Source organism: Pinus tabuliformis, chromosome 6 (assembly GCF_031772625.1).
Source record: "Pinus tabuliformis cultivar Carrire ecotype Pingquan chromosome 6, CPIR1, whole genome shotgun sequence".
NCBI classification, from domain to species: Eukaryota; Viridiplantae; Streptophyta; class Pinopsida; order Pinales; family Pinaceae; genus Pinus; species Pinus tabuliformis.
This window is the reverse complement of record NC_142292.1, coordinates 665,168,601-665,175,056: the sequence shown is the minus strand read 5'-3', so window position 1 is coordinate 665,175,056 and position 6,456 is coordinate 665,168,601. Positions and strand designations below refer to the sequence as shown.

General features: G+C 39.5%; 1 pseudogene; it reads left to right on the top strand.

Moving 5' to 3' along the window:
* The first annotated feature begins 662 nt into the window (after nucleotides 1-662).
* The window catches only part of LOC149260364 (indole-3-acetate O-methyltransferase 1-like), a 41,029-nt pseudogene continuing 35,235 nt past the window's right edge, over nucleotides 663-6,456 (top strand).

The window sequence follows — 6,456 nt, the reverse complement described above, 5'->3', positions numbered from 1 at the left end:
CCTCAGGACCCAAGTTCAGCTTCCAAACCTCAGGACCCAAGTTCAGTCTGGAACTTCTTAGAGATCAATCTAACTAGAGAAATTTCAACTAGTCCAACCAGCTCGTGAAATACTCCTGCAGTTTTCACATATCCTTTATCTTCAGGTGGTTCCTCCCTTTGGTTCTTTAAGTGGTGCCACCAAACAAATTTCGAAATATTTTAAAATAAAATTGTTATTTATTTATAAATTGATATTGTTTATAAATAGATAATGTTTATCACTTGCTGGAAAAAAAAAATGATAATGTTTCTAGAGTTATTTTTATTTGAAAGTGTTGATCTCATAAATATTTTGAAATAAGACGAAATAAAACAAATAAGAAATCCTCAGCTTGTCCATCCAATTTTCGAATATGGTCAGAATCAAGAATTAAATTGGAAATTGGGTCAGAATAAACAATTGAATTAAATTCAACCCGAGTAAAATAAGAATGTTTCATGTGCTCCTATTTTCAATGAAGTGGACTGATCCATCTCCTATGCACTGAACTCCAGACTATTTTTGAAATGACAACAACTCACTAGTCTCCTGGGTTGCTATAATTATTCATACTTAACTTGCTTAGCTTCACATGCATTCAGCTTTCAGTGTCGAGAAATAATCGCTGGGTCGTCTCTCCAATGGAGAACATGAAACGTCTGAATGATGTGCTGTGCATGAAGGGTGGAAATGGGGATTCGAGCTATGTCAACAATTCATCTCTCCAGGTAATCCCATTAATCTGAGTTCACAATCTTATAATTAGAAATATTAATCGACTAATTCATTTTGTCTGAGAAAAATTTAGTTCCAGTAGTATGGCACACGTTGTTCAAGTTTCTAGAGATACTTTGTAAATTGGGCTGTATTTATAAAATAATTATTTCATCCAGTGAAATAGTATTTTTATTTATAAATTTTTCATGGAGTTGTTTTTAGTGAGATGTTTTGGAGTTTGAAATCTGGTTTGTGGTAAAATTTTAATTAGTTTTATTTAAATTAATATTTTAATTAGATATATGGATTTAGCCTCTGGAAATTTCTCAGAAATTACCTATCAAACTTCTAATTTTTATGAATTTTTTGTCAGATTTTAGAGAAACTAAACTAGAAATAAATATTTTATCCAACAGTAAGCATAGAGTTACTGATTCCTCCCAGGAAAAAATAAAAAATATTACTCCACCTTAAAAAACACTAATCCACTCCGTGCAATGATGGTTGTGCAGTTATATATGGTTAAGGCCATGAAGCCCGTTCTTGAGAATTCGATCTACCAGAACATGACATCTGTATCGCAGATTTCATATCGCAGATTTGGGGTGTGCAATGGGGATGAATACTCTTCTTGCAATAGACACCATCGTTAATGCTGTGAAATTAACTTTCATTCGGCATTCCATGGACGTGCCGGAATTCCAAGTGTACTTCGCCGATCTCCCGTCAAATTATTTCAATACATTATTTCGGACGATGCCTCCAGTGAAAGGCGCAGATGGAATAACAGCAGTAGCACACAATGAAGATAAGCCCCCAGCGACTAGATGTTACTTCGCATCATCGGTATTGGGATCGCATTACGGACGCCTTTTCTCACGGAAAACCCTCCATTTCTGCCACTCCTCCATCAGCCTGCACTGGCTCTCTCGAGTAAGTGAAGGACGCATTCATTTGACAGATTCTATGAGTACTATCACAGTTTTTTCATTTACAGGAAGTTCTGAATCCTGTGCTGAATTTACGTTGATCGCAAATTTTGAGATATTTCTGAATCTAAGGGTTAAGAAAAAGGTCAAATTCTCTTAATCGTTACACACTAAATATGTAGACTTTTTGCTAACTGTTAAAATCTAAATTTGCTTTTATCTATTTCTGTTTTTATTATATATGTAATTTTTTAATTTTATTTTATTTTTAATAGATTATACAGCAGACCTGGTTATTTGCCTTTACAACAGATTTTCAGATGGTGGTTGTTTTTTCTTCATAACAGATTCTCAGATGTATTTTTTTTGTTTTTCAAAATTTTGGATAATTTGTGATGCGCCTGGATAAATGTAAATATTGATTTTACTGTGGTAATTAATAAACTGAACTGACTGTTATTTGTCTGTTGGATTTAATAATAATTACTGTGGTATTTTTTTTAAGAAAAGGTTTCTTGAAAATTTGGCAACTTCCGAAGAAGGTAGTTGTTGTGTGTGTTCCATATACCCTAACTGTTTTCCTAACGGGGGTTATCCCGCAGGAAAGGGCGGGAAAAGGGGGTATTTGGGTTTTGTTTTCGGTGCTATTGGGACAGGCAGAGAAAGAAAAAGAGACACACAAGAAAGGCTACGTCTGGTGAGGACCAGATAGCCACGCACCAAGGTGCAGCAACTTGCTGAGGGCAGTGGCCCGGAAAGGGAGCTAGGGGGGGATTTTTGGTCCTGGAGGACAAATCTCAAGGTTGGGTGGCATATCAGGAGTGGGAGAAATAGAGGAGGCCCGACTCTGGAGTATTCGTAAGTTTCTGCAGTGTAGGTAAGCGAGTAATATTTATAAGTATTTCTGTGAAAGATTTTAGGAAATGTAATAAACTGTATAGTAGAAAATTCAAGAATTCGCTGCTGCCACCGAGGTGGTGTTAAATGAGGAACAGGAAAATATACATATTATATGTATCTTTGATGATGATTAAATGTTGGTTTCTTTATTTTAAAAAAAGACATAATGGCTGTGATAAACGAGAATCTCCACGAAGATGGCAAATGCTGTGAATGGTGCTGAGTGGTTGTAATGGACGGCCGTAGTGGAATAATCATAAATACAGAGGGATTGTTAAGTATGGTTACTTCAAAAAAAAAAACTATTACAGCCTCCCGATTAAACATTTGTAGCAAACACGTCCTGTAGGATTTAGTGCAGTGAATTAATAAAGGAGCAAGGGTTATCAGATAGTGTAATACCTTGCCACAACAGGAATGGTGTTAAGCATTACAATTTCCAAACAATAAGCAGGGAATAAGCTAGGATGGCCCCGTTATGGAATCATCCCTAGGTTTATTGGCTTAAGCTAAGGAACCCTTGTGAGTCGCGTCAGACTGGAAAGTTCGTGGGCTCTTAAGCCGCGAATGGGGAAATATAAAAAGAAGAGAAACAAATAACTTCCCTACAAGCTAGGACCAGCATAGTAAAACATGTTATTTACAAAATAGTGATGTTTAATAATACAGACTTTCAATGGAACACATTCTCTGACGAAAAAGGGAAATTACCACAACCAGGACTCCAGTGAGATCCTAGTTCTGTGGCTTATACTGCATGCACTCTCTTTAAAAAAAAATGTAGGGTTTAGGGAGTGTAGAGCTCTTGGGGCGAGGTCTCGAGTCTCGGGCGCTTGAAATATGGTAACTGGAAGATGGGTTATCGTGGCTGGGAGGGGCTGGACCAGAACCCTTGAACCGTTGGCAGGGCCACCCCCCCCTCTGAATCAAAATAGTAAATACCCTTGTTGGGATTAAGAAGAGAACATAACAACGACATACTTAAATACCGGAAATGGTTCTTTCAAATGAAATACAGAGCTGGAAGCTGAATAAAAATATATACATAAACACTACTGTACAGAGCCATGACTGTAGGAACTGAACCAGTTTTAAACAAATAAAAGAACAACAATATGAGTAGAAAATTCATTCAGTTATGCCAATATATACATATTCAAGATTTCTATGGAATTTTCCATGTACAGTTCCAAGCCCGTAGATTAATAAACCGGTGCTAAAAATGCATTTCTTATCATAAGCTAGGCCCTAAAACGAGAGAGTCTGCCAAGGTCATAAGTTAAATTCCACGCAGACTTTGTGAAAGTTAACATACAACACCGCATGCACCGCCAGCGTGGTTCAAGGAAAACAACAAGAGGACGAAGCCTCATATTCATTAAATGAAATAATAGCAAACCCCCCAAGGATGGCCTCACCATACTGGAATCCGGGCCACCCATCAGTGAGCTTGGGTGAGCAGTCAACAGAGTCTAGGCACAACAACCTGTAGATCGGACCCCATCCTATTAACCTCAGAGAGTGAAATTTCTTCTTACCCGTGGCAAGCCAAGGTGGTTATCCGCTCACCACTCCGTCTAAGCTCTCCTCAAACCAGACCGATGGGTGGGGGTACCTGCGAGTGAATAAAAACATCGTGTTAAAGATCTGTGTACATATAACTAGCATACGATGTGTATTCCAGCAATCAAATGACTGTGCCAATAACTAGGGTATGAAACTGGCTAGTATATTTACCTGGCCAAAGAGTTTTGGTAGTGAGAGTGAGCTCCAAGACCTTGTATTCTCGTCCTCTACAACCAGAGCGTAGAGTTGGGACTGCCCAGCCCTCTAATGAGGCAGGAGGCAGAGCAGTTCTAGGTCCTTCCGTGGGAGAATGGATCAACAAGTTGGCGCCGGGAGTAGTGTAGGTGGCTAGTGTCCAAGCTAGCTGTCAGATCGCCTCACCTTATTTGTAACCGTTGATTCATGACAGATCCCGAAAGTGGCAACTAGGTCTGCCCCGCCACGTACCGGGGGTGGGATAGAAGAGTTAAATGCTCGATTAATGTCAACCAATATCATGGAGTAACAAACAATATAAGAACGATAACATTGTTATTTCATACCACCTGGAAGATTACATGAATCATCAGGAAGAGAATGTGTCATTCGCCAACGAGATTGAGTCATAGAAAACCACATGGGAACCCTTGCAGTCCTGTTTTACAAGCTGGATGGTGGTACAGCTACAAGACTAGAATTATGTAAGCGTTTAAATAAGTCGGCATGCGAACGTAGATGCTAGGATAGGGCTTGTAGATCTGTCAACCGTATAATACATAAAACAAGCTCAGTTATGTTGGTAACTTCATATATCTGTAATCTTTATACTTTAGGAAAAAAAAATTGCAGCAGGGTATGTGACAACTGGTATCAGAGCCCGGTTTCAAAAACTGTGGCCTCCGGGGTAAACATCAGAGAAAAGAAACAGTGTTAAAATTATTATATGTTTGAAATTACAATTCTTCTGATATTTAGGGAGTTGTTAATATGTTAATCCTTCTTTTTGGTTCTGTTCTCAGGCTAAGAGTAGGGAAAAACAGAAGACAACCTATGCGGAAGTCGAGCAGTGCTCCCCATCAGTTTGTAGCAGGTCAGGGACCTACAACAAACCCTGGAGTTAACCTAGAATTATGGGTTTAGCTTGGGGAAGAGACCCGCAGCACGAATTTAGCAATACTGGAGACCGTACAGGAATTGAAAAACAAAATGGCCCAATTGTGGGAAGATAACGCTAGATTAACCATGGAGCAGGAAAGAATTTTAACGAGCCTATCAGACAAACAGAACCAGCAGCCGCTGAATCCTAGTGCTAAGCAATAGTGAGAATCAGAAGATCGAAATCACCTTACAGATCTAGAGGAGTCGGAAGGAAAGGATGGAGAACAGGAATAGCGATCCGATAATGCTTCTGAGCAGCAGACATCAAAAAAACAACGAATAAAGTTGCAAGGGGAATTCCGTAGCATCAAACCGCCACACTTTGATGGAGAACAAGAGGAAGCCGCTAAAGCATGGTTGATTAATATGAACAAATATTTCCAGCTGTACGAATATGATCATAACCTCAAGGCACGGTTAGCCATTTTCTAGTTACAAGGGAAGGCCACTCTGTGGTGGGAGGAAGTTAGAATTGTGAAAGGAATAAGTGAGCAGAATGTTACTTGGGACAAATTTCAAAAATACTTTAAGGAAAGGTACCTGACGGAGCGTTTCTATGACGAGAAGGTGAGGGAATTCCATGACTTGCGGTTGGGACAGCAAACTATGGATGAATTTATCACTCATTTTACATCATTACTTCGTTATGTACCTTATATCAAGGAGGAAAAGGCTAAAGTACAGAGGTTTGTTAGCATTTTATCCTCGAATATGAGGGAAAGGATTGAGTTTGAAAATCTGAAAACAATGGACGAGGAAATACACAAAGCCAGAATTTGTTACCAGCAAAGTAAGCAGAAGGGGGAAGTCCCGAGTAAAAGATGGGTTGATAAGAGGAACATTAAGTTGGCTAGGAATAGTAAAGGGAGTCGAGGTGGTGGGGGTATGGGCCTTGTCAAAAGGCAAACCGGTAGGAATTTCCAGAAAAGCTCCTTTAGATCAAAACCAACTGGTGAATCAAGGATCAATGAACCACCTGGAAAATTTGACAGCAAAGGGACAGCAAGGCCTCCCGTGCAGTGTTGGGGCTGCGATGGACCTCATTATGTCAAAAACTACCCACAGTGGAAAGGAGCTGAACAGATTTCTTAGATCCACGAAGCATCGATAGTCGGTGATGTAGGACATAGTCTGCCAAGGATTAATGCCGCCCTGGAAGATCGCCAAGTGGAGTACCAGCCGACCA